The sequence below is a fragment of the Syngnathus acus genome, chromosome 2 (assembly GCF_901709675.1).
Source record: "Syngnathus acus chromosome 2, fSynAcu1.2, whole genome shotgun sequence".
NCBI classification, from domain to species: domain Eukaryota; kingdom Metazoa; phylum Chordata; class Actinopteri; order Syngnathiformes; family Syngnathidae; genus Syngnathus; species Syngnathus acus.
This window is the reverse complement of record NC_051088.1, coordinates 1,777,823-1,805,109: the sequence shown is the minus strand read 5'-3', so window position 1 is coordinate 1,805,109 and position 27,287 is coordinate 1,777,823. Positions and strand designations below refer to the sequence as shown.

Here is a 27,287-nt window from a genome sequence, read left to right as displayed (position 1 = left end):
GGCATAGCATGCTTAGCACAGATGCTGAAATAAAACAAAGTAGAAGCACTGATATACTAACTGTTGCACTTAAAAAAAGAAGAGACTGAAACATAAATAGCAATAATTTACAAAATCAGTAAAAAATGAACGTGAAATAGTTGCCATATTACTTAATTTTGGTGGTAGTTTTTTTATTTTAGTGTGTAAACTAATATAAAAAAAATAACCTTATATGTTGTCTAAGAGCTAGGTTTAGCTTCATTTTTAATGCGATCAAAATTTCTTATGGCTTTGCCAAGATTTTGAACTGAGTCCAGTGGTACCTCTACTTAGGAATGCTGATACTTACGAACTTTTCGAGATACGAACTAGTGTAGTCAAGTATGTCTCCTAACACTATTCATATGAAACTCGAAATCATAAAGAAGCATGTTGAAGGCATGCGTATCCTCGAGCTTGCGAGGGAGTATGTGCCAAAGTAGGTGCCCCCATGAAAATCTTTATCCCTTGCTGCGGGAGTGTGTACGCCTTGAGTGCGGCAGGTAGTACAAGCCTGTTTTCGATAAAGAAGGAAGAACACACTATTGTGTTGGTCAATTTCTATCTTTAGACGCTTGGTTCCTTTTCTTTTCTTTTTAAAGTTCTCACTCGCATTCTGCGCGAGGCGCGTTCAATGACCACTCACACTCAGTTGGAAAACTCATTAATTGCACCAAAAAGTAATGATGAGTACGTGAGCACATTCCAAAGAACCATACAATGATTTGTCAGCCTGATTTTTTCTGTGTTCTCGGCGGCATTTTTACAAGTGTAGAAAATTAGAACAGGTTCCCCCCTCCCCAAGCAAAGTCTGGAGGTCAAGAATGAAGTGACATTTCTTTCAAGAAAAAAGTGACATTTATTTTTGTTAGAAAAGTTTGAAAAAGCAAAAATAAAACTGTTGTTTCCTGTGTGTTTTACACAGAGTAAAAGGGCAAAAATTGTGACTTTTGGGATAGTCAGGCACACATTTTTTGCTTTTACGATACAATACGCTGGATTGCTGATTGTGGCATATCATGGTCAGCAAACATCAGTAAATTAAACAGTAAAGACAGTAAAATAAACTTGCCCCGGCTGGAAAATGAATTTGCGCATGAATTTTTGTGCCAAGCGCACGAGCGTCACTTTGCATAAATGGAGTCATTAAAACCCCAGGATCTTGACGGCACTGGAAGCATTTAGTCCAGAAGATGACGTCATGTTAGCTCTTCGCTGATTGGTTTGTTTTGCCGCCTGTTTGCTCAGGTTTTTCCTGCCTTAGAAATTAGCTTGATATGACTATTCACCAGACGCAATGGATTGTACAGCATTGAGTCTAAATTTCCAGGCTATAACACTATTAAGCCAAAACAAAACACTTTATTAAATATTTTGCATAAATATGTGTGACTCTAAAGGCACGGTCTTCCAATATTTGTTCTTGTTGTACTACACCAGTGTTACACATGGAAGGTTCTACTGTGGAAATCAGCTCTTGCATTGGATGTGATGAGGTGCTGTACCTAATATAGTGGCATACGTCCATTGTTTTGAGCAAATGTGCTGAAAGAAGTTACAAACTACAACATGAGCCCAAAATGAGGGTTGCAGGTGAAGCTCCTCACCCTTTTGCTATCACATCCTCTCTGGCACTGGGAATAGCAGCAGTCTCTTTCCGTGACTAGGAATTTTCTTATCTCTAATCCTTATGATGCTCGTGATGCTCCTCCTTCACTTTTCCCAACGCTGGCACATTGGTGTCTTCTTGTGTACGCGCACGCACGTACGCGCGAACACACACACACACACACACACACACACACACACACACACACACACACACACACACGCACACACACACACAGAAAGGCAAACTGTGGCATCCTTCAATCTTCCCTGTTTTGGCAAGAATGAATTCCTTCAATGTCCGAGCTGAATCTTGTTGAACACCACCTACAACATAGGTATCAAACTCAGGGCCTGGGGGCCAGATACGGCCCGCCACATCATTTTATGTGGCCGCGAGAACAAATTTGGCATCAACTTTGTGTCATTACTAAAATTACAAATTGTCGTCACTTTAAAAAAAATAGACATTGCTTGCAATTTTTATTACAATTCGACTTTTTAAAATATTTGAACAGTTTTTACTAGTCTCTGGTTTCAAAACTAGTTATTCATCAGTTTGTTTTGTAGCCTATACTGTATATACTAAACGACGTTGACAATCATAACAGCCCTCCAAGGGAAACTATGACTACGATGCGTGGCAAAAATGAGTTTGACACCTGTAACCTACAACAACAGTCACTGTCAACCTCAATGAAAGACGGGGACATTGAAGAAGCCTGAAGATGAGATAATTCATAATCCTCCTCAGAAGTCAATATTTCCACCATCATTTAAATGCAATATGCCACTTTTTCATCCTTGTCTCAACATGCTCCATTTCTTTAGTTGGGAAGACAAGCACATTTTTTTTCCACCATCTAGCATGTTTAGGATGAACACCTGGAACATGAAGATGGTGTTTATGGGGAACATTGCCTGTCATTGCACGCACAGGCGCACACATATACACACGCACACACGCACGCACGCACGCACACACACACACTCCAACTCAGGTTCCACCTAGGCTACACTTGATCACCCCATCCGTCCCTGTTTTCCAGTGTATTCGTCCCATGATCCTTCCGTAGTCCAACAGTATTTTTTGTATCTACCGTAATTTTCGGACTATAAGTCGCGTTTTTTTTCATAGTTTGGGTGGGGGGGCGACTTATAATAAGGAGCGACTTATATGTGTTTTTTTTCAAAAAAGGGAAACCGCGATAAACGAACCGCGATGTAGCAAGGGATTACTGTAATTTGAATTTCAAGTGACGTCAGCAGCGCGACGCGGCGTGGCGCGGCGGTTGTTTACATAAAGGACAAAGATTGATCACGGGATGACGAAGATGACGAAGGGCCCCACGTACTACCGGCATCATTAGCGGCTTTGTTTCTAAGTGACACGGCGGACGAAGAGTTTGAAGGATTTAAGGATTTGGAGTGACACAGAAGGTTTGAAAAACTATTATGGCTTTTACCCACGCCCGGTCCTACTCGACGGAGCTCTCTTTCACTTCCGTGGATTGAAGTCGGGGGCCGGCGCTCGGCCGGGTGGCTGTCCAGGGACGGTGGATGGGGCTCGGACAATGCTTTTACGCACGCCCGGTCCTACTCTACCGAGCTGTCTTTCACCTCCGTGGATGGAAGTCGAGGGCCGGCGCTCGGCCGGGTGGCTGTCCGGGGACGGTGGATGGGGCTCGGTCATGGCTTTTACGCACGCCCGGTCCTATTCTATGGAGCTCTCTTCCACTTCCGTGGCTGGAAGTCCACGCCACCACACGCCTGGAAGTTTGTTTTGTTAAATAAAGAGCCGTTTACCAAACCCACGTCTTTCCTTGAACTTTGTTAACACTTCAATATAGTTATATAGTAGATCTGTGGAATAACGACGAGGCTGACGTCAGGGCGCACGCGCGGCGTTGTTGACGAAGGACGAGGAATTTGATCGATGGATTTAATGATTTAGAGTGCACAGATGGTTTGATAATACTATTGCTTATATAATAGTTATTTGATATCTAATTTATACATCGTTATATGGGCCTGTGGAATATTTTGAAGTGCAAGCGCGGTCAGCTGCGCGCACCCATTGTTGACAAAGGACGATCGATGGATTTAATGATTTGGAGTGACACAGATGGTTTGATAACATTATTGCTTATATAATAGTTATTTGATACATAATTTATATATCGTTATATGGGCCTGTGGAATATTTTGAAGTGCAAGCGCCGTCAGCGGCGCGCACGCATTGTTGACAAAGGACGATCGATGGATTTAATGAATTGGAGTGACACAGATGGTTTTATTAACGTGTTATTTATGTAATAGTTTTTTGAATAACTCTGAATTTTACGTCAGGGCCGTTCTCAGCTCTTCGTTTGTGTTTATGTCACGTTAGCATACCTATCGTTTAGCCTGTTGTTGCTCGTTCATGACTGTTCTTGATGTTGGATTTTGTCGAATAAATTGCCCCCCGAAATGCGACTTATACTCCGGAGCGACTTATATATGTTTTTTTTCACATTTTTGGGCATTTTATGGCTGATGCGACTTGTACTCCGGAGCGACTTATAGTCCGAAAATTACGGTACATATTATTTTTTTATAAATATACATTTTTTGTAATCTGCTACCATTTTACAGTTGTAGTCCAACCTGGCTGGGGACATATCAGGCAGGACAATGAAGCTATTCGAGCAAAATGTGAGGGCTGTGTGTTACGGATGAGTATAGCAGGGCAACCAAATGCAGCTTGGACCAGGGTTTATTGAGGGAAAAGGGAGTTGGAAGGGAAGATGGGGGGAACAGACAGACAGACTCGCAGACAGGAACAGAAGCTAACAGAAAAAGAGACAAAGACTGGAGACAAGAGACGAGAACGACGAGAACCGAAACAAGAGACTAAAGATGAGAACAATCCGACAAGAAACTTAAATACACGACAGGTAACGAGAGGCAGGTGACTGTGATGAGTACATAGATTGTGAATAGACACAGGATGGGAGGGGCGAGCACACAGAGACACGAACAGAAACCATGACAACACTAAAACAAAGAAACGAACGGAGACGGATTGTGACACTGTGGGTTGGAGTGGGATTAGAATTAATTTGACGATAAAATGTTAGTAAACTGGCGGCTCGGTGGCACACTGGTTAGCACTGGTTAAATCCATCGATCGTCCTTTATGTCAACAATGCCGGCCGGGTGCTCGCCGCTGACGGCGTTTGCACTTCAAAATATTCCACAGGTCCATATAACGATATATAAATTATATATAAAATAACTATTATATAGCGGCTCGGTGGCGCACTGGCTAGCACGTCCGCCTCACAGTTTGGAGGGTGCCGGTTCGATTCTACCTCCGACCCTCCCTGTGTGGAGTTTGCATGTTCTCCCCATGCTCGCGTGGGTTTTCTCCGGGCACTCCGGTTTCCTCCCACATCCCAAAAACATGCTTGGTAGTCCAATTGATCACTCCAAATTGCCTCTAAGTGTGAGTGCGAGTGCGGATGGTTGTTCGTCTCTGTGTGCCCTGTGATCGGCTGGCAACCGGTTCAGGGTGTCCCCCGCCTATTGCCCGATGACTGCTGGGGTAGGCTCCAGCACACCCGCGACCCCAGCGGTATAGAAAATGGATGGATGGATGTTAGTAAATTCACACAAAGGCACCTTGATCTGCAACTTTGAACACTCACACTTTCAGAGTAAAGCCAGGGCATCAGATTGAATTTCCGAATGCAGCCAACATAGAAAAAATAGTACTGTATTTTTCGGACTATAAGTCGCGTTTTTTTTCATAGTTTGGGTGGGGGGGTGACTTATATTGAGGAGCGACTTATATGTGAATTTTTTCACAAATTTTCAAAATAAAAAAAAATAAAAAAGTGGAACCATGATAAATGAACCGCGATGTAGCAAGGGATTACTGTAATTTGAATTTCAAGTGATGTCAGCGGCGCGGCGGTTGTTTACATAAAGGACAAAGATTCGATCACCGGATGACGAAGATGACGAAGGGCCCCACATCATTAGCGGCTTTGTTTGTAAGTGACACGGAGGACGAAGAGTTTGAAGGATTTAATGATTTGGAGTGACACAGAAGGTTTGAAAAACTATTATGGCTTTTAGGCACGCCCGGTCTTACTCTACGGAGCTCTCTTTCACCTCCGTGGATGGAAGTCGGGGGCCGGCGCTCGGCCGGGTGGCTTTCCGGTGACGGTGGATGGGGCTCGTACATGGCTTTTACGCACGCCCGGTCCTACTCTGCGGAGCTCTCTTTCATCTCTGTGGATGGAAGTCGGGGTCCGGCGCGCGGCCGGGTGGCTGTCCGGGGACGGTGGATGGGGCTCGGACATGGCTTTTACGCACGCCCGGTCCTATTCTATGGAGCTCTCTTCCACCTCCGTGGCTGGAAGTGCCACCTCCGGGGATGGAAGTCCACGCCGCCACACACCTGGAAGTCCACGCCGGTGCTTGGGTCCTTGTACTTTGTTAATGCTACAATCTAGTTATATACTAGATCTGTGGAATAACGACGAGGCTGACGTCAGGGCGCACGCGCGGAGTTGTTGACAAAGGACGAGGAATTTGATAGATGGATTTAATGATTTGGAGTGACATAGATGGTTTGATAATATTATTGCTTATACAATAGTTTTTATATATAATTTATATATAGTTATATGGGCCTGTGGAATATTTTGAAGTGCAACCGCCGTCAGCGACGAGCACCCGGGCGAGCACCCGGGCGAGCATTGTTGACATAAAGGACGATCAATGGATTTAACGAATTGGAGTGACACAGATGGTTTTATAAACGTGTTATTTATGTAATAGTTATTTGAATAACTCTGAATGTTATGTCAGGCCCGTTCTCAGCTCTTCGTTTGTTTTTCTGTCACGTTAGCATACCTATCATTTAGCCTCTTGTTGCTCGTTCATGTCTGTTCTTGGTGTTGGATTTTGTCTAATAAATTTCCCCCAAAATGTGATTTATACTCCAGAGTGACTTGTATATGTTTTTTTTCACGTTCTTGTGCATTTTATGGCTAATGCGACCTATATTCCGGAGCGACTTCTAGTCCGAAAAATACGGTAATCACTGTATTTCCAATCCTCATTTGCAGCCAAGATGCAATGGCAACGCAGGGCTGTCATAATGATGTCGGAGTGTTTAGTAAGAACACAGGCAGCAAAGAAAATGCACTAGAGTCTCCAAGAGCGTCAACATCCGAAATCAAGGGTCTCTAACTCAATTTATGTGGGGGTTGCTGGAGACAATTTGGTTTTTTTCTGGGATGCATTAGGTGTTGAATTAATAAAATTTGAGAATTTTTACAGCTGCACTGACACCATTTAAGCCAGGGTTTACCAACCAAGGGCACTTGAACACATTGCAGAGGGGGTACTTGGAAACATTCAATATTTTATTTCCCAACTCAAGTGTCTTGGATGACAGATGAAATGAAAGTGTGTCTGAATTGACCAGCTCAGTGACCAAGTGGTAGAGACTGAGACTCGAAGGTTGTGGGTTCAAACTCCAGCCGGGTCATACCAAAGACTATAAAAATGGGACCCATTGCCTCCCTGCTTGGCACTCAGCATTAAGGGTTGGATCACCAAATGATTCCCGAGCGCGGCACCGCTACTGCTCCGCTCTCCCCCAGGGGACAGATCATAATCACATGGGGATGGGTTAAATGCAGAGGACAAATTTCACCACACCCAGATGTGTGTGTGACAATGATCAGTGGGACTTTGACTTTGAATTAAGTATGTTGGATAGAATTATTTTTCCAGGTCAATACAAGTACGAGTACTAAATTCTTAAGTAGTCACCGATGGTATCAAGCATTGATACCACTAGTACTTTTGATACATAAAATGTCACCCCAAAAAAAAAAGACGAATAATTTTAAAGACTTACACAGATGTCACACAAGATGTCAGTGTCTCCACTGTGCCGGTCCCAAGCTCAGTTAATGGCATTTTTTAAAGTTTTTTTTAAAAGATTTTTCATTTCTAGTTCCTGATTGTAAAACGGTCATAAAATGATGGTCTTGGCCAGAGATGGGGACTCGAGTCACTGTGACTTGGACTCGAGTCGACTCGAGTCGCTGTTTTGATGACTTGTGACTTGACTTGACAAAAAATGAAAAAACTTGAGACTCGACTTGGACTTGGAAGTTAAAGACACGGGACTTGACTTGACTTGAGACACGATGACTTGAATGACTTCAGTGTTATTTAGTTTATGTTTTCAGTTTGAATATAAAATTAATCATACATTTAAAAAAATAAAAATATCGATAATACGGTAGGAGCGCAGGCTGAGAATGGCGTTGTCATGATTGGATCACTACCCTGTCAATCAATCAGTCGTGCCCTCTCTACCTACCGAACGTGTTTATTGGAGAATCACGCCCCTTTATATCAGACATGCGCAAACATGTCAGCGGGAGCGGTACCGCGAGTCATCACCTTCGGCAGACGTTCATTTGTTTAGATTGAGCTGTCAATAAATCATTGTATGAGGTAATTTCTTTTTTGTTTGATTCCATGGTGTATTTTACTGAATATCAGTAATTACAGTGCAAATCCAAATTATTGTCATATTTTTTAAACAGGTTAGACACATTGGACAATGATGGTTACTTAAAGTTACTGATATCTTGTCTTTTCACTACTAAGATCAGATTCTGCGGGTAAAATTGCAATAATAAGGTGACTTGACTTGGACTTGACCTAGTTAAGGACTTGACTTGACCTATTTAAGGACTTGACTTGACTTGACTTGCCCAAGAAAAAAATGACTTGGGACTTACATGAGACTTGAAGGTTAAGACTTGAGACTTACTTGAGACTTGCACATGTGTGACTTGGTCCCATCTCTGGTCTTGGCCGCCGTTGCAATTACCCATACCTTGAAAAATGCCTAGTATCCACACTGATACCAGAGAAGCCAACCCTATGTCTTCAGAAAACAGCGATGGTCCTCTAGTGGTCCGTGGCAGTATTCCAAATTATTGTCATATTTTTTAAACAGGTTAGACACATTGGACAATGATGGTTACTTAAAGTTACTGATATCTTGTCTTTTCACTACTAAGATCAGATTCTGCGGGTAAAATTGCAATAATAAGGTGACTTGACTTGGACTTGACCTATTTAAGGACTTGACTTGGACTTGACTTGACCTATTTCAGGACTTGACTTGACTTGACTTGCCCAAGAAAAAAATGACTTGGGACTTACTTGAGACTTGAAGGTTAAGACTTGAGACTTACTTGAGACTTGCACATATGTGACTTGGTCCCATCTCTGGTCTTGGCCGCCGTTGCAATTACCCATACCTTGAAAAATGCCTAGTATCCACACTGATACCAGAGAAGCCAACCCTATGTCTTCAGAAAACAGCGATGGTCCTCTAGTGGTCCGTGGTGGTATTCCAGGTGGTATGTGAAATTGGAAATGAAAAACAATTGTAACGTTTAAAAAATAAAATGTCTTTATTATTTAGACTTGATTCATTTTCCATTTTGTGAATTATTTACCCATCCAAACTATGTCAAATGTTCCCAAAATAGACATACAGATGTAAATAAGTAGCCTGTATAGGTCTATCCTCCTTTGGTGCGAAATGAAATAATATTCCGCCAAAGCAGTGGTTCTCGAGTTGCTTCTTGGTTATAATGGTGGTCCCTTGGACAAAACCAGTTGAAAACCCCTGTCATAAAAGATATTTCAGGTATGTTCAGAAATTCACTCCGACACCCGTGCACTACTCTGAGCGCGCGTGTTCATAAAGGTAGAGTGCGCTCTGCCCCCATTTATTTCCATTATTGCCACTGGTGCACCCTAGTTGGACTGCCTTCTTTGGACAGTCGCACTCCTCCGTATTTGATTTGAGCTCAGAGCATATTTTTGAACGCACCTTTCATTTTAGTCAGTGTTCTGTATTTTTTTAGATTATTCATTATTAGTGGGCCTGTCACAATGACAAATTTTTCCGGGCTAGTTTTATCCCCAGAAATTATCACACTAAATAATAGCATCTTTTATTTCGATGAGATTCATTATGTCTTCGTGATAGTATATTTCAAATCAATTTGTTCAGACAAGTAGAAACAGAATTTGTAGGTGTTACCTGCTGCTGACAGTTTCGACTGATTGTCCAGTCTTCCTCAGAGCTGTCGAGAATCAGTCGAAACTGTCAGCAGCAGGTAACACCTAAAAATTCTATTTCTACTTGTCTGAACAAAAGAATTTGAAATATAATAGGATTGTTTGTTGCTGTTTTTTTAAATATAACAGGTAAGGTTAGAACAAAAAATCACTGTACATCCTTTTTTAAGTGCAATTAGCTTTAAATTCTTAAGAATATAAAACATTTGCAGATGTGTAGAACAATAAAACATCTTGGATAAATAAATACAACTTTACTTAAATAAAAAAGACACAAGCTCTATTATTTTTTCACAACAATATTCAACAAATATTTACACATCACATCCACTGCAAGTACTGTTTGTAATAGCAGAGAAAAATGATTTGTCTCATTTCCTTCAAATATTATCTCAAATAGGAGTTTAGGAAATCCACATATTTTTAGGCAATTTGTACTGCATATCTTGTCTGCTAGTCTGCTTGTTAGTTAAAAGTGAAATAATGCTCATAGTACCTTTGTGTTCAAAGTGTTATTCTGTGTATTTATGTTGACTGGGTATTGTTTTTGTGTAATAACTTTTACTCATCAGAAAATGTCTATTTTTATACTAACTCTGTATAGTGACAGGCAGAAAAAGCAAATGGTTTTCCTTAAAGGAATTACAGACGATCTTTCCGACAGCTCAGAAACCAGAGCCTATTTGTCAGTTTTTGAATACTGCGCCTGCGCAGGTCCCTCCTCCCCATTCAAGCCACATATCCACTTTCGAAGTTGGCGATTTGGGAAACAAAGCATCTGAGCTTTATTTAAAATAATTTATGTAATTAGGGGGCATGCATGCATGCCACTTGAGAAGCAGTATATATGCATAGTACCGTATTTTCCGCACCATAAGACACTTCGGGTTAAAAGGTGCAGACTGAATTGCGGGGTCTATTTTGTATTTAATCCACACAGAGGGCACACCGAATTATAGGGCGCATACATGCCATGACTTAACGTCATGGGAATAAGACACTGAGTTTGGTTGTACTTTATTCTACTGTTTAACTATGTACTCTACTATACTCACATTATTGTTAATCGATATTCATACGCAAATCCGTCCAAGTCCTCATCTTCTGTATCCAAATTAAACAGTTAGGTAAATTCGCCATTAAACATGCCTAGTTCCCTCTCGTCATTGTCACGTTGCTCATGTGCAATGATCCTGGCTTTCCAGAAAGCTCTAATTGTGCCTCGTAAGCATATCTCTTTGTCTATGCCATTTTAGAGGGTCCTAATGCTGTTTTCTTTGCACAAACGATATTATTTATATATCAATGGCGGCGGAGGTTTAAGTGTTACGTGAAGTCCTCTGATTGGTCTACTGCCCCTATCTACGTAAAAATGTAATGTCCTCTGATTGGTTTATCGGGTCTACATATTACGCCTGTTTATTACGTCTCTGTGTGGCGGAAGCCACACAAAACAACTTTCCAGATTTGCACAAACAGTAGTATTTATTTATCAATGGCGGCAGAGGTTTACACAAAGATTTTTTGCCTCGATCTACGTAAAAACAAAACGTCCTTTGATTGGTTCGTCGGGTCTTCATATTACGCCTGTATATTACGGAAGAAAACAACCGGACCACACAAAAGGCGCACCTTATTAATTGGAACACACCCTCCGGTCCCCCTTCTTAAAGAGGGGAACCACCACCCCAGTCTGCCAATCCAGAGGCACCGTCCCCGATGTCCACGCAATGTTGCAGAGGCGTGTCAGCCATGACAGCCCCACAACATCCAGAACCTTTAAGAACTCCGGGCGGATCTCATCCACCCCTGGGGCCCTGTCATCAAGGAGTTTTATAACTACCTCAGTGACTTCGACCCCAGAGATTGGAGAGTCCGCCTCAGAGTCTCCAGGCCCTGCTTCCACAGTGGAAGGCGTGTAGGTGGAATTGAGGAGGTCTTCGAAGTATTCTCCCCACCGCCTCACGACGTCCCGAGCCGAGGTCAGCAGCACGCCATCTCCACTGTAAACAGTGTTGACGGTGCACTGCTTCCCCCTCCTGAGACGCCGGATGGTGGACCAGAATTTCCTCGAAGCCGTCCAGAAGTCGTTCTCCATGGCCTCGCCAAATTCCCCCCACGCCCGGGTTTTTGCCTCAGCAACCGCTGAAGCCGCGTTCCGCTTGGCCATCCGGTACCTGTCAGCTGCCTCCGGAGTCCCGCAGGCCAAAACTGCCTGATAGGACTCCTATATCAGCTTGACGGCATCCCTTACCGCCGGTGTTCACCAGCGGGTTCGGGGATTGCCACCACGACAGGCACTAACGACCTTACGGCCACAGCTCCGGTCGGCTGCCTCAACAATGGAGGCGCGGAACATGGTCCACTTGGACTCAATGTCCCCCGCCTCCTCCGGGACGTGAGAAAAACTCTGCCGGAGGTGGGAGTTGAAGCTCTTCCTGACAGGGGATTCTGCCAGGCGTTCCCAGCAGACCCTCACAGTACGTTTGGTTCTGCCAGGTCGGACCGGCATCTTTCCCCACCATCGGAACCAACCCACCACCAGGTGGTGATCAGTTGACAGCTCCGCCTCTCTCTTCACCCGAGTATCAAAAAACATGCGGCCGCAAATCCGATGACATGACTACAAAGTTGATCATTGAACTGCGGCCTAGGGTGTCCTGATGCCAAGTGCACACATGGACACCCTTATGCTTGAACATGGTGTTCATTATTGACAATCCGTGCCGAGCACAGAATTCCAATAATAGAACACTGCTCAGGTTCTGATCTGGGTGGCCGTTCCTCCCAATCACGCTCTTCCAGGTCTCACTGTCATTGCCCACGTGAGCATTGGTCACCCAGTAGAACGATGGAGTCCCCAGAAGGAGTGCTCTCCAGCACTTCCTCCAGGGACTCCAAGAAGGGTGGGTACTCTGAGCTGCTGTTTGGTGCATAGACACAAACAACAGTCAGGACCCGTCCCCCCACCCGAAGGCGGAGGGAGGCTACCCTCTCGTTCACCGGGGTGAACCCAATGTGCAGGCGTCCAGCTGGGGGGCAATAAGTATACCGACATCTGCTCGACGCCTCTCACCGTGGGAAACTCCAGAGTGGAAGAGAGTCCAGCCCCTCTCGAGAGGGCTGGAACCCAAACTGTTTGTGGAGGCAAGTCCGACTATGTCTAGTCGGAACTTTTCTGCCTCGCACACCAGCTCGGGCTCTTTTCCAGCCAGAGAGGTGACATTCCATGTCCCAAGAGCCAGCTTCTGCAGCCGGGGATCGGACCGCCAAGGTCCCTGCCTTTGGCCGCCGCCCAGCTCACAATGCACCCGACCCCTTTGGCCCCTCCCACAGGTGGTGAGCCCATGGAAAGGGGGACACACGTTTCCTTTTCGGGCTGAGCCCGGCCGGGCCCCATGGGCGAAGGCCCGGTCACCAGACGCTCGCCTTCGAGCCCCACCTCCAGGCCTGGCTCCAGAGGGGGGCCCCGGTGACCCGCGTCCGGGCAAGGGAAATTTGAGTCCATATATCTTTTTCATCATAAGGGGCTTTGTGAGCCGTGCTTTGTCTGGCCCCTCACCTAGGACCCTTTTGCCATGGGTGACCCTACCAGGGGCATGAAGCCCCAGACAACATGGCCCCTAGGATCGTCACCACCCACATGTGCTTAACCAATTTTCTCTCCTCTGTTCCAACCTTAGTCTACTCGTGTGCTGACTCCTGAGCTGATCATATACCATCAGTCAACGAGCCCATTATTGTCCACGTGTTTCTACCTGTTATCCACCCACATTGTTCAAACGTGTTCAAACAATGTTCCAAATAGCTTCTACCCATTTTCCACCCATGCTCCAACCTTGATCCATTCATGAACTACCAATGAGTCATCCTTTTCTACCTTTTGTCCACCAATTTTACCAACAGCTCTGTATGGTTCAACTGTGCTCTTCCCATTGTCTATCCATGTTTTCATTACAGGGGTGGACCGTAGGTTTCCATATATAGAATTTGTATACCTATAATACATTACATACAATTAAGTTATACTTCTTCCCACTCCTTTTCAGGCATGTGAATATGATTTATGGTTTCTTTTTTGGTTATATCTTGCTTGCGACTCTCTTAGTTTATATAGTATATATATATATATATATATATATATTTGTCTTTTCATTTGTGTACAGTAATCTTATTTCTTTTCACATGTTTGAAATAAACGAATAAACACCAATATCTAGGGCAGGGGGCACCGACTTCGGTCCTCAAGAGCTCCTTTCCTCAATGTTTTAGATCAGGGGTGGGCAATCCCGATCCTGGAGAGCCGCATGTCCTGCATGTTTTCTATGTCACCCTGTTGCAACACACCTGAATCAAATGGTCAGACAGGTCCGCAGAAGCTGGTTAACAACCCTGATCAATTTGAATCAGGTGTGTTGCAGCAGGGAGACCTGGAAAACATGCAGGACAGCGGGCCTCCAGGACCGGGATTACCCACCCCTGTTTTAGATGTATCCTTCATCCAACACAGTTGATTTATGTGATTGATGTGCCGGCTGTGGCAGTAGAGTGGGTCGTTCGGTAACCGGAGGGTCGGCGGTTCGAGTCCGGCTCTTGTTCTTGGGCAAGACCTCGCACAGTGCCTCCAGTGCCACTTGCACTGGAGTATGCCTGGATGGGAATGTTTGGTGGTGGTCAGAGGGGCTGTTGGCGCACACTGGTAGCCACGCTTCCGTCAGCCTTGTCCAAGGCAGCTGTGGCTATGTAAATGGTTTACCAGAGTGGGAATGTGTCTTCACATGAAAAATGTATCCAATGTAAAGCATCTTTAAGTGTCCAGAAAATCGCTATATGAATCTGGTGCATTGTTATTATTATTATTCAAATGATCAGCTCCTCAGCAAGCTGTGGACAAGCATGATAACAATACTAATCATTTCAATCAGGTGCGTTGTAGGAGGGAAACAACTAAAACACTGTGGATACCACAGCAATTGTTGGATATGTTTCTGAGGGGAACGATCTGGAATACAGGACGGTCATCAAGGACTTTGTCAGCTGGTGTGAGCTCAACCAGCTTCAGCTGAACACCGGCAAGACAAAGGAGATTATTGTAAACTTTGGGAGGACAGCACCCCACTTCGTTCCGATTAACATCCAGGGATCAGACATTGAGGTAGTGGAGAACTACGAATTCCTGGGTGTTCGCCTTAACAACAAACTGGACTGGACTGATCACACCCACGCCCTGTACGAGGAGGGCCAGAGTCACCTCCACCTGCTGAGGAGACTGAGGTCCTTCGGTGTGTGCAGGGCTCTCCTCAGGACCTTCTATGACTCTGTGGTGGCCTCAGCCATCCTCTACGCTGTGGTCTGCTGGAGAGGGGGCAGTACGGACCGGGACAGAGGGAGACTGAATAAAATGGTCAGGAGTGCGAGCTCTGTCCTGGGCTCTCCCCTGGACTCCGTAGAGGTTGTGGGTGAGAGGAGGATGTTAGTTAAGCTGAAATCCATCATGGACAACACCTCTCACCCCCTCCATGACATTGTGCGGTCCCTGAGCAGCTCCTTCAGCAGCAGGCTATTACACCCATGGTGTAGAAAGGAGAGGTTTCACAGGTCCTTCATTCCCACTGCTGTCAGACTCTACAACACGTGCGGCATCTGATGATGTGTTGGTTTCCTTCTGTTTCGTCTCTACCGCTACTAGTGGTATTTGTACTACTATTTGTCTTTGTTTGTCTGTTATTTATCCATTTTTACATTTGGCACTTGTTTCTTGTATTCTTGCACCCTTGTACACTGCTGTGACAAGAACATTTCCCCACTGTGGGATAAATAAAGTTCAATCAATCAATCAATCAATCAATCAATCAATCAATCAATCAATCAATCAAGATGCCCTGGAGGACCGGAGTTGGTCACCCCTGATTTTGGCTATCTGAAACCTAAATAAATATACCGTGTTGGCCCGACTATAAGACGATGTTTTTTGCATTGAAATAAGACTGAAAAAGTGGGGGTCGTCTTACATTCGGGGTCTAGACATTATACCCATTTTCACTTGTGCGCAGCGGTAAGTTAAAGGTTGCTGGTATCGGTGTTGTCCGATCTCGGTTTGCTTCGTGTGCGCGCCGTTTGATTGACAGCTCCGGCGAGCTCATAATCGACTGAGTATATTGTTGTGATCGTGTGCGTCTTTGACACAAAGTGAGTATATACATTTCATTGTTACTACTGTCCACTGTTGTGCCGTTTCTCCGATCGCGGTTTGCTTCGTGTGCGCGCCGTTTGATTGACAGCTCCGGCGCGCTCCTTTAAGTTTTTTTCGCATCGTACGAGTAGCCGTTATGCAGTGCCACGGCGACTAATGGTCGCCAGCAAATGTATTTTGTTGTCTCGATCGATGACTTATGTTTGGTGTGTTGCTGAGAGTATTTCATTTATGGTTATTCATTATTAGTTTTTGCCAATAATTCAGTAAAGCAATCAAAACTCAAAGATCACCAATTCATTCCCGAGCGCGGCACCGCTGCTGCTCACTGCTCCCCTCTCCCCCAGGGGATGGATCAAAATCACACGGGGATGGGTTAAATGCAGAGGACAAATTTCACCACACCCAGATGTGTGTGTGACGATCATTGGGACTTTAACTTTAAAACTGAACCATGTCTTCCCTCCTGTGTTCTGACCGACACCCGGGGGCGAAAAGAGCATAACCATCCGAGCCACCCATATACAGTCCTCAGGTTCCCCACAATAGCCGTAGCAGTTTGCATTACTTTATTGCAATGTTTTTCCTCATGCTGATTTGTTTCAAGACTAGTTACAGTTGGACTTCACTTTGATGGTTAATGCAGTTATTGCAATTTTATTGTTTTATCACAGTATATTGGTTTATTTACATTTCAAAAACCAGAAGCCATTCATTTACAAATGTAATTGCACTTTAGTTTACATATTTAAATGTTCAAATATTAAGATGTGATAGACAGTTTTTGTATCATTTGAATGAGGCAAAATATCATGCTTTTTCTCTCAAATATTTTATCATTTGTTTCAGATGTACTGTAATTATTTTCTGTATAAAAATTACATTAGGTGTTCAAATAGTATTTTTACAAACTTGAGTCAAAAAGTCTTTTTTCAAACTTGAGTCTTGAAAAAGAGGGGGTCGTCTTATAATAGGGGTTGTCTTATATTCGGGCCAATCCGATACATTATACATTTTCCTGTGCATGGAAATTTAAGGTCCAGTTTGTATTTCCAACTGCAAATGATGGCAACGAGTCCAAGCTGCTTCCAATGTGGAATGTTACATTGCAGGGCGATGTCTTCTCTGTCTCTCTCTCCTCCTTCTCGCTCTCTTTCTTTCTGTTTTATCTCCCTCTGGCTCTATGTCTCTCTCTCGCGCCATCTGTTTCTGTGCTTGTGTTTTGTGCTTGAGATAACAGCCCCTGGCTGGTTTAATGATTGTGTTTTGTGGACATTCCTTGGTGGCCTGCACATTCCTGTCGCCTCAGGTAACCATGGAGATAAGACAAGAGACACACAAAGGAACATTGGAGCGGGGTGACTTTTATGTGACCTCTCGCTCTCGCGCCCTCGCTCTATCTCTCTTGCTATCTCTCTCTCTTTTGTGTTTGCTAGTGTTGATAAGTTACGAGACCAGCTGCATGCGATGATGAACTGAGGGAGATGGCATCTTCCGGGAATAACATGAAAATTATAATTTGTAGATGATTGCACATACTCATAGACCTGGTCTTGTTGGATCTTATTGCAGCATTCGATACAATGGACCACAATATTCTGCGAGCTCATTTGCAACAGCAGGTTGGCATCACTGGTAGCACTCTAGAGTGGTTTGGATCCTATTTGGCTGCCAGGACTCAGGGGTGTCAAATTCATTGTTGTCACGGGCTGCATTGTGGTCATAGTTTCCGGGAGGGCTCAACTCAAGTAAATGTATGAATGTCTCATATGCAGTATAGGCTACATAACAAATAAATAACTAGTTTTGAAATCAGAGACTAGTAAGCACTGTTCACATTTTTTAAAAGATGAATGATAATACAAATTGCTAGAAACATCTCTTTTTTTTTTTAAATGAAGACAATTTGCAATTTTAGTATTGACACAAAGTCAATGCACAATTTGTCTTTGAGGGCCAAATATAATTACACCGTGGGAGTTTGACACACTTAGCATAGGTCGTTTTGAGTCCTGCTCTGCCCCTCTGTTTTTGGTCTTCCACAAGAATCTATTTTGGGCCCCTTGGTGTTTTTATTGTATTTGCTGCCCCATCCAATGAAAACATGGAATTTCCTTTCACCGCTATGTGGATGATAGTCCACATTGGGCAATTATTTTAAATTGAACCGCTAAATCAGTGTTGTTGTAAGGCAACCAACTAAGATAAAGCCCTTTCTTTCTCAACAGCACTTAGAAACAGTAATTCATGTCTTTGTTACATTTCAGCTAGACTATTGTAATGCACTTTATTTTGGAGTCAGCCAGACCTCCCTCAAGCATCTCCAGTAAGTCCAAAAAGCTGCTGCTTGCCTCCGAACTGGAGCTTGTAAGAGAGAGAACATAACCACAATTCTGGCCTATCTCCGTTGGTTCCCAATACATTTTGGAGTGAAATTTGTTTTGCCCCAATTTACCTCTCTGAGCTCCTCCATCCCTACGAACCTGCCCTGTGCCTTAGCTGAGCAGACCAGATGCTACTGGAAGTACTGAGGACTAAGTGGAGCCTCAGAGGAGATTAAGCCCTTTCTTTCTCTCTGGAATGACCTCTCCTTAAATGTTATGCAAGTCTCCCTCTCTGTCTATTTTTTGTTTGAAGACCCATTTTTATTCTTTAGCTTTCGGCTGACTGTTACTGTTCTGCTGATATCATTGTCTTTGGTTTTGTCCCATTGCTATATGTGAAGCACTTTGTTACATATGCAGCTCTTGAAATATGCTATGTAAACAAATTTGTATTAGATTGTGTGCTAACTAACTACTAACCTAACCAAGTAGCACTGGTGCAATCAACCTTTAAATAGTCGAATTGCAAAGGATTTGGTTGCACCCTTTTATGGTGTGTTACAACTTGACTATATTTGCTGATATACACTGCTCAAAAAAATTCAAGGAACACTTTGAAAACACATCAGATTTCAATGGTGAAAAAAAATGTTGCATATCTATACTGATATGGACAGTTTAATGTCTCAGGAACAAAAGGATGCCACATCTTTTGATGGAAATAAAAGTTTTCAGCCTACAGAGGGCTCAGTATATAGACACCCCAAAAATCAAAGTGAAAAAATGATATGGCAGGCTCGTCCATTTTGCCGAAATCCAATTTCTGCAACTCAAAATTCTTTTCAATATCTTGTATGCATGCTTGACAACGTCGCGGCATGCTCCTAATGAGACGACGGAGGGTGTCTTGTGAGATGTCCTCCCAGATCTAAGGCAGACATGGGCAAATCCGGCCCGCCAAACCTGAATAAATTGTATTCTTAATTTTTTTTTGGGGTCATTTTCCCTGCAATTACTAAGTTTCCCCAGTAGATGGGGAAGCGCCCGCCCGCGCATTTACTCCCGGGAGCCGTGTCAGAAAGCTCGGTGCACACTCACAAGTGCGTGTGCGTACTCAGTAGTACGTAGTAATTTCATCTATCAGTGCCGAATTTTGAGTGTAGGCTGTGACGTCAATATTCTCGTAATTCGCGCGCTGAGTTTTCAGATACAGTTTTACGCTAATGCCACCCACAAACCTTCCCCTGGAATCCTTCCATTAAAATGAGTGGCCCGAAGAAAAGAAAGGTGGACACTGAGTGCCGAATGTTAAAAAAGAGTGGACAATTTGGCTCGACCTACGTGTGTGAGAAGACGTTCAGCCACATGAACGTAAACAAAGCCCGTCACAGATCTAGGTTAACGGACCGACACCTCGGCTCTATCCTAAGAATTACCACAACAAATTTTACTCCAGACTATGATGCACTAGCAAAAAAGGGAAACCAACAATACTATTGATTTCTTTATTACTTTATTTAGATGTATTCTTTCACTGATTCTTCAAGATGATGTATTTGGTCTGAATGTTTGCCGTTGGATGTGATTTCGCCTCATTAGATAAACATATTTCATAAATCTGGCCTGCAGGCGCTGAAGTGATGGAAAATGTTATTCATCATAACAGTGTCGTATTTAGTAAGAATCACTGATAGTAGTTTTTTGGTGAAATATTTTTTTAATGCTGTTAATAAATGCATTTGTTTTCAAAAAGCTTTTTTTTAATATCCATGCTTTAGTACAGGGGTGGGCAAACTACGGCCCGCGGGCCACATCCGGCCCACGGGACCGTTTAATCCGGCCCGCCAACCCTGAATTAATTGTATTATTAAACTTTTTTTTTGGTCATTTTACCTGCAATGACTGCGTTTCCCCAGTAGATGGGGAACCGCTCGCCTGCGCATTTACTACCGGAAGCCGTGTCAGAAAGCTCGGTGCACACTCACAAGTGCGTGTACGTACGTACTCAGTAGTACGGACATGGCGCACTCGCGCTCTATTTGTATCAGTCCCGAATTTAGAGCGTGGGCTGTGACGACAGCATTCTTGTAATTCGCTCGCTGAGCTTTCAGATACAGTTTTACGCTAAAGCCACCCACAAACCTTCCCCTGGAATCCTTCCATTAAAATGAGTGGCCCGAAGAAAAGAAGTGAGTGCCGAATGTTAAAAGAGTGGCCAATTTGGCTCGACGTACGCGACGTGACGTTCAGCCACATGCACCCGTCACAGATCGAGGTAAACGGATCTCTCCTAAGAATTGCCACAACAAATTTGACTCCAGACTATGATGCACTAGCAAAAAAGGGAGACCAACAACACTGTTCCCACTGAAAATGAAGGGGAGGCTCTCAAGTTTGTTGTAAAAAAATGCATTTTGAATATGATTTGTACACATAGCAGGGATTGAAACTAGCGACCATTCTCATTTTCAAACAATGCAGGATGCTCAAGGACATTGATGCACCACCTGCTTGCGACTAATCTTAACCTGTAAAGTTCTTAAGGCTTACTTTAAGGAAGTGTTTCCCGTTTCCTCACCTCTGTTACCAGGTGTTTGTGAGTTAAAACTCTGCTCTGATGTTCAGATACCACTCACCGTGTTGCCGTTTTGATTACTTTATTTGGATGTATGCTTTCACCGATTCTTCAAGATGATATATTTGGTCAGAATGTTTGCCGTTTGATGTGATCTCATAAGATAAACATTTTTCATTCATCTGACCTGCAGGCACTGAAGTGATGGAGACTGTTATTCATAATAATAGTGTCGTATTTTATGAGAATCACTGATAGCAGTTTTTTAGTGATTTTTTTTTTTTTAATGCTGTTAACAAATGCATTTGTTTTCAAAAAACTTGTTTGGAATATCCATGCTTTACTACCTACTAAAGGCCAAAATCTTTTATGCAATGACCTTTACAGGTCGCTTATATTACTTCACACAAACACTACGTCCATCTGCTCCTGGTTCGGCCCTCCGGTCCAAATTTAGAACCCAGTTCGGCCCGCGAGTCAAAAAGTTTGCCCACCCCTGCTTTAGTATCTACTAAAAGTAAAAACCTTTTATGCAATGACCTTTACATGTCATTTATATTACTTCACACAAACACTACATCCATCTGCTCCTGGTTTGGCCCCCCGGTCAAAATTTAGAACCCAATTCGGCCCGCAAGTCAAAACGTTTGCCCACCCCTGGTCTAAGGGCATCAGTGAGCTCCTGTAAAGTCTGAGGAGCAACCTGGCGGCATCTGATGGACCGAAACATTATGTCCCAGAGGTGTTCTATCGGGTTTAGATCAGGTGATCGTGAGGGCCATTCAATTGTGTCAATTCCTTCATTCTCCAGATACTGTCTGCATACTCTTGCCAGAAGAGGCCGGGCATTGTCGTGGACCAGGAGGAACCCAGGACCTACTGCACCAGCGTAGGGTCTGACCATGGGTGCAAGGATTTCATCCCAATACCTAATGGCAGTCAGAATGCCGTTCTCTAGCCTGTAGAGGTCTGTTCGTCCCTCCATGGAAATGCCTCTCCAGATCATCACTGACCCACCACCGAACCGGTCATGCTGAATGATGTTGCAGGCAGCATAGCGCTCTCCTTGGCTTCTCCAGACCCTTTCACGTCTATCACAGGTGCTCAAGGTAAACCTGCTCTCATCTGTGAAAAGCACAGGGCGCCAGTGGCGGACTTGCCAATTCTGGTGTTCTATGGCAAATGCCAATCGAGCTCCACGGTGCTGAGCAGTGAGCACAGGGCACACTACAGGATGTCGTGCCCTCAGGCCACCCTCGTGAAGTCTGTTTCTGACTGTTTGGGCAGAGACATTCACACCAGTAGCCTGCTGGAGGTCATTCTGTAGGTCTCGGGCAGTGCTCAACCTGTTCCTCCTTGCACAAAGCAGCAGATATCGGTCCTGCTGATGGGATGAGGACCATCTACAGCCCTGTCCAGCTCTCCTAGAGTAACTGCCTGTCTCCTGGAATCTCCTCCATGCTCTGGAGATTGTACTGGGAGACACATCAAATCTTCTTGCAACAGCACGCATGGATGTGCCATCCTGGAGGAGTTGGAGAATCTGCGCAACTTCAGGAGGGTTAAGAAATCGCCTCATACTCCCAGTCGTGATAATGACTCTTGCTAAAGCCAACACTTGTGGAAAAAACAGTTAAAAAAGATCAAGAGGGAGGAACTTGAAATGGCCTCCACCTGGAGAACCAGTCCTGTTTTGGGGACCATCTCATTGTTGCCCCTCCAGTGCACCTGTTGTTAATTCCATCAACACCAAGGCAGCTGAAACTGATTAACAACCCCCTCTACCATGTACCTGACCAAAACCTTATCAGAAAAGTGTAATTGAATTCATGCCATGCCCTGATAAAAAACTGTTCCTTTCATTTTATTGAGCAGTATATATGTGTATATGTGTATATACATGTATATATATATATATGTACCTATATATGCATATGAATTATGTTTCAATAAAGGGGTGAGAGCTAAAAAGCTAAGCTTTTTCTCACTCCTTTCCGAATGACTTTTTTTCTTTTTCCCTCCGTGTGTTTATTTTGCTTCCTCAATTTCATTTTGGTTTTATGCAAGGACTTTATCTGAGAACGAACAGGAAGCTTGGTGTTATTTGCATATTTGAAAATTTGGAATAAAATTGTCGATTCATCAATCAAATTACATACAAATAACAAGATAAGAAAAACAAATTAACACAAAAATAAGTTGTAAAACTTTCAACTATTGCTAGAACTACAAGAACTCCTCTTAGTGGTGAAACATACAATTACATGTAGACTTTGGCAGTTACACTCCCACCACCACACTACTGATACAGTATGTGATCCTAAATAGACATTAACAACTATAAACATATGAAAAGTTACCACTACACATGACTTATTTGTCCTGTCTCAGCTTCCAGCAAGAGTATAGTCTTATTTATAGGTCTGTATGTATAGGTCTGTCTAAATAGGCTTAGCTCACAAGTCTAGTATTCCATTTAATCCTCTGTTGCAGGTTTAACAGATATTCCTTTCTGAATACTTCTTGTTGGACTACGCGTGAGATGAACTCCTCTGTTTCTTTCCTTTCTCCCAATCTAGTATTTCCATTGGGCATTTCCTTTGGATTCTTTGCATATTCAACCCATCGCCTTAATCTTGCTATACAACCAACAACTGCAGTGTCGTCCGCAAACTTTTGCACATGGCAGGACTCAGAGTTGTATTGGAAGTCCAAACTGTACAGGGTGAACAAGCCCTTTGAGACTTGCTTGTGATTTAGGGCTATATAAATAAACTTGACAACAGGAAAGAAGAGAGCACTGTGTCCTACAGCCCCCCATACGCACATACTGAGGTCTGCCCGTCAGGTGACTACCTGACGGGATAAGCTCACGCCCATTTCCAACAATTTGTCCTTCAGGAGCATAGGCTGAATGATGTTAAAGGCGCTAAAGAATTTCAGGAAAGTAATCCTGACAGCACCTTTGCCCTTGTCCAGGTGAGAGAGAGAGCGATGCAGCATGCAGGCAATAGCATCCTCCACTCCTACCTTCTCATGAAACGCAAACTGTAGACTGCACAGGTGTCAAACTCAAGGCCCGGGGGCCACATACGGCCCGCCACATCATTTTATGTGGCCCGCGAAGACAAATTGTGCATCAAATTTGTGTCATTACTACAATTGCAAATTGTCTTCATTTTTTATATCTTTTTTTTAAAATATTTAACCAGTTTTTACTCGTCTGATTTGAAAACGAGTTATTTGTCAGTTTGTTTTGTAGCTTTTACTGTATATAATATGAGGTGCTCATACATTTATTTGGGTTGACAGTCATAATGGCCCTCCGAGAGAAGCTATGACTACAATGCGGCCCGCAAAAAAAAACGAGTTTGACACCCCTGCGTAGAGGGTTGAGGGCATGTCGTACCTGAGGCCTGAGGTGGTGAATCAGCAATCGCTCCAAAGTCTTCATCACATGTGAAGTAAGTGCACCTGGCCTGAAGTCGTTCAGCTCTGCAGGTCGTGGTTTCTTTGCGACAGGGACGATACATGATGTCTTCCACACCCTTTTCCAGACTCAGGTTGAAGATGCACTGTAGTGGGTCACCCTGCTCCAGAGCCCAGGCCTTCAGCAGACGGGGAGATACCCCGTATGGACGCGCTGCCTTGCTGGGGCGGAATCTCGTCTGCTCTCGGCTCACTTATGCCGCAGTCTCCCAGGGCGGAAGGGTATCGTCCACCGGTCTGCAGCTGAGTGATGGAACATGGGGAAATCGGGGAGCAGAAGGGTCAGACGGGAGTGAGGGTGATAGCGAATGAGAGTGGTTGTTCAGCTGGTTCGCCCTCTGCACATCTCCACGAATGGTGACACCCCGCTTTTGATCCCACAAAGCTTGTTGTTAGCATAGCAGTGCACAGTTCTTGCTGGAACCACAACATCTATGCAGAAGTTAATGTACTCAGTGGTGCCATCAACAACCTCCTCAACGTTCTCACTGTGTGGCCCCAGTAACACATCCCAGTCGGTCGTCCCGAAGCAATCTCTCAGAGACTGCTCAGCCTGAGGTGACCACTTCCTGAACAAACGAATGGTCTTTGGTAGTCTTCTCACCTTTGTCTTGTAATGAGGCCGAAGCAGGACCAAGTTGTGATCTCCCTTCCCCAGTGCAGGCAGAGGGTTGGCACTGTATGCATCCTCAACTTTCACCTACAGCAGGTCAATATTCTTATTCTATCTGGTGTAAAAATCCACATACTGGGTGAAGGCAGGTAGAGTTTTGGCTAAAGTTCCCGGAATCAGCAGCAGTGCCTCAGGATGCTGTTTGTAGGCTTTTAAACCGCAAAAAATGACTATTATAATTGATAATACAAATATGAATCATTATATTACAAGTGTACAAATAGATGGCCTGTTAGATGGCAGAAGTGATCATCCCGCAACACACACAATACATTTGTTCCTGCATTTTAGCTAGCGATCACTTGATAGTTGGAGACTCTACCAGATGTGTACATATTGTGTTTTTCAGTACTAATACCTAACATTATTTATATTCAACATAGACAACAAGTAAAAAAAAAAAAAATCACATAAAATGAATGTTAATATACCGTATTGTCTGGACCATAGGGATCTTCGGGTTAAGAGGTGCAGACTCAAATCCACGGGTTTTTCTGTACTTAATCCACACATAGGACGCACCACATTATATGGCGCATGCATGCCATGATTTAAAGTAGACGTATTTTTTTTGCTTTTATATTCATTTTATTGTGTACTTGAAGTCTCCAAGATTGTAGAAAAGTGTAATGTATTGCTCCAGGTGTTGCAGAGGTACTGTTTGGGGGCTATTTTTCACTCCCCTCAGTTTTCTCCGTTTTCTATTACGTATTTCTATCTATTACATCACATCCGTTGGGGCGGGACTACCAAACAAGTGTGGCCAAACGGTTTCACAAATCCGCCATCTTTATTACTCAGAGAGACTTTTGTAGTCCAAACAACTCAAAGATGCCGAAGTGGAGAGATCAAAATGTTCCGTTGTTGGATGCATTAATCCACACAACTCATTGCACCGTCCCCCAGTATCAAAACCTCAAAGTGGGCAAAGTCCTGCTTGTTCAAGGACGAGTGTTTCAGAAATCGTTTGTCAGTTTAGAGAAGGATTTGCCGAAAGACTTTGTTTTGTTGATGGTTCAGTTCTTTTAATCTATGGAAATGGCGGACACAGTAAAGCGGTAAGCTTGAGATGACACAAAAATAATAAACTGTATTTCACTTTCATATTATTGCGTGTCTATGATGCACTCGTTTTCATAGCATTAGCGTCAGTCTTTCTGCTGATTTTAGTGCTGTGCGCTCTGTTTGCACTTCTTGTGGGTCTATTTTGATAAGTTGTATCAGATGAATTGCATCGAACGTGCTGTTTTATTCTTGGGGAACACAATAATGTGTTAAATGCATTTGTTAGCTTCTCGCTAACGCTAGCATTAGCTTACTAATTAACTTGACTGCAGTGCTTGTTTACAAGACGTGTTCATAAATATTGTGAGGGGATTTACGTATTTTGTTCCGTGTTATGTATGGTTGTATGGACAAGTCTTCTACCGTTGACATCTTTTAATCAATCAAAAAGTTTGCGGCGCATGTAAATGCTACCTCGGCTAAAAAACTACAAATATGTTTGACCGGAAAGGGAGGCGCACATCTCGCAACCTGGAGGGAGTGGGGTATGAAGTATCTCATTTGCATTTAAAGAAAATGCCCCAAAACGGCTTGCTCTGAGCCGCACCTCAGAACAAGTATAAAAGAGGGACCTGTGATGCTCCCAGGAATTCAGACAAAAGCATTGCTGTTCCACTTGATATAAACCACAACTGAATGAGTAAAACTTACAATGGAAGAATTCATAAACGTGATACGTGTGCTTTAAGGTAAAAACAAAACAAAAAACTTCACAGGAGCAAGACAGTGAGTTCAGTTGTACTTTATTCTACTATTTAATCAAGCACTGTATTGTACTCGCATTATTAATCGATATTAATACGCAAATCCATCAAAGTCCTCATCTTCTGTATCCAAATTAAACAGTTGGGCAAGTTTGCCATTATATTCGTAGATTCATTTTTTTTCAGACAAATGAAAGAATTTTTAGTTTTTACCTGCTGCTGACAGTTTCGACTGTGCACTCCAGTCTTCCTCAGAGCCGTCATCCGACGTGTTGGTGACGTGTCATTTATTCATCGGCCGGCTCGGCAGACCTGTCAAAGTCCGCCGAGCCGGCCCGTCCGCCCCCGGTGGTCCTTGGAGAAGGGAATCCCAGGTGTGTGATAGGGTGTACGCCCCCTCGTCCCTGTTGATAGTCTTGCTAGCCCGCTTCCTGATTTCGATGGCCTCTTTGATCCA

At 43.7% G+C, this 27,287-nt stretch overlaps 1 protein-coding gene and 2 long non-coding RNA genes across 5 annotated transcripts in view; 2 read left to right on the top strand and 1 right to left on the bottom strand.

Moving 5' to 3' along the window:
- Positions 1–27,287, top strand: part of lama5 (laminin, alpha 5) — a 380,553-nt gene that overhangs the window by 29,060 nt on the left and 324,206 nt on the right. The window lies entirely within an intron of this gene.
- Positions 616–14,879, bottom strand: LOC119119545. The gene is made up of 3 exons (XR_005097339.1): positions 14,773–14,879; positions 7,844–7,848; positions 616–629 (listed from the first exon to the last, which is right to left on the bottom strand). It is a non-coding gene; the product is annotated as an uncharacterized LOC119119545 (long non-coding RNA).
- Positions 8,237–26,163, top strand: LOC119119549. Its single transcript, XR_005097343.1, has 3 exons — positions 8,237–8,249; positions 18,180–18,183; positions 25,993–26,163. It is a non-coding gene; the product is annotated as an uncharacterized LOC119119549 (long non-coding RNA).